This window comes from Nanorana parkeri, unplaced genomic scaffold (genome assembly GCF_000935625.1).
Source record: "Nanorana parkeri isolate BGI_ZX_2015 unplaced genomic scaffold, ASM93562v1 scaffold3714, whole genome shotgun sequence".
NCBI lineage: Eukaryota > Metazoa > Chordata > Amphibia > Anura > Dicroglossidae > Nanorana > Nanorana parkeri.
The window spans coordinates 10,348-12,099 of record NW_017309982.1 but is presented as its reverse complement, the minus strand read 5'-3'; positions in this window follow the sequence as shown (position 1 = coordinate 12,099).

The window sequence follows — 1,752 nt, the reverse complement described above, 5'->3', positions numbered from 1 at the left end:
GGGGGTCTCATGGTGGGGTGAGGTACAACCTGATGTAATATGGTTGACAACGCTGTGTGCTTGTTCAGACACTTCCTGTTATAGGGTGACAACGCTCTGTCCTTGTTCAGACACTTCCTGTTATAGGGTGACGGTAATCTCTCTCTGACTCCCAATTGATGCCCTGTGTTGTCACCATCAGGAGCCCCGCCCTGAGAAATGTCCTGCAGCCATCGTTGGAGACAGGAAGTGTCTGTGAAGAGTCTGCAGGAGATCAGCAGCTCGGAGATGGGACAATGAAGGGGACTCGGAGGAGATTGGACGTCACCCGGTTAGGATTTATCAGTTTTCGGGTCTTTGTAGTCGCGGGTGTTGTACACGGGGGAGTGTTGCAATGCCTCATGGGATTTGTAGTTCCACCCACAGCTGGAGGGGCCGGAGGTTTGCTACCGCACTCTATGGGGTCTGTTCACTAAGCTGCCGAAGGATCTAGCCGTAGCTTCGGCCCCAGGACCCCGAAGTGCCACTGTACGCGATATTCACCGTATTCACCGTAGCCCGTACAGCTCCCGAAGTTGGCCGAGCAGCTCAGGCGAGCCGTTACTAGGTTGCTAGGTTACCTGGTAACCAGGGGACATCAGCACCATGAGAGCTCAGCACAGTCGGCTTTCATACCCCCTCCGGCTCTGCCAATCGGTTTCTATTTTATTTTTCTACTGTTTTACTATTCTGCTCGGGACCCACCAGAGGTACCGACCCGAATACCGAGCCGAGCTATTCACTCTCTGCTGTTCGGAATCCATGAGGATAGGCCGCACAGCAGCGAGTAGCAGTGTCAGATCGGCCGAGTCCAACTCCTTCTGCACTCCGGGTCGGCCGAACATGCTGAGCGCGTTTGGCCGACCCGAAGCCACGCCTGAAATCAGCCGCAACAGCCTGAGGTGAAGAGCTGAACGGTGTTGGGCTCACTTCACTCCGGGTCGGTTAGTCACACGGCTGCCCTCGGCATCTTTGTGAACGGACCCCCCTATGTCTGTGGGGGATTCTGCTTAGAAACAATTCACACAGCTATTCACTCGGCAAATCTGTGTGAACGTTCATCCTGAACCAACATTCACGTTATATTCTCCCTCCAGGCGCGCTGTGATGTAATAATGAATTGTGGCCCCTAGATGGAGCCCGAGGAGCACACGGATCACTATTTATCTGCTCTGTACCCCGGCGCCATCTGCTGGCCGCAATTCATTATTACATCACAATGCTCCGGACAGCAAAGGTTTCATCTGGTTCTATTCACACAGAAGGAACATTGACAGAGATTCACCCGTGTGAATGACGCTACAAATCTATATATATAGCCACCCGTGTGAGACATGACAAACATTCTCCCCGAGACATTGTATGAACGCCGGGCTGCGGCACCTATAACGAAGTCTGTATCCGGCGCTCAGGCACCGCGTGTTGTAGTTCGGTCCTCCATTGTCGCCTCTGATCAGTGATATGTTCTCCGAAGCTGGTGAAGATTCCTCCGTGCTCTTCATCCCAAATGTCCATCCGTGTCCACTACATACGAGCATTCCCCACACACGTCTCTTCCCCACACACGTCTCTTCCCCACGCACGTCTCTCCTCCACGCACGTCTCTCCCACACGCACGTCTCTCCTCCACGCACGTCTTTCCCCCACGCACGTCTCTCCTCCACGCACGTCTTTCCCCCACGCACGTCTCTTCCCCACGCACGTCTCTCCTCCACGCACGTCTCTTCCCCACGC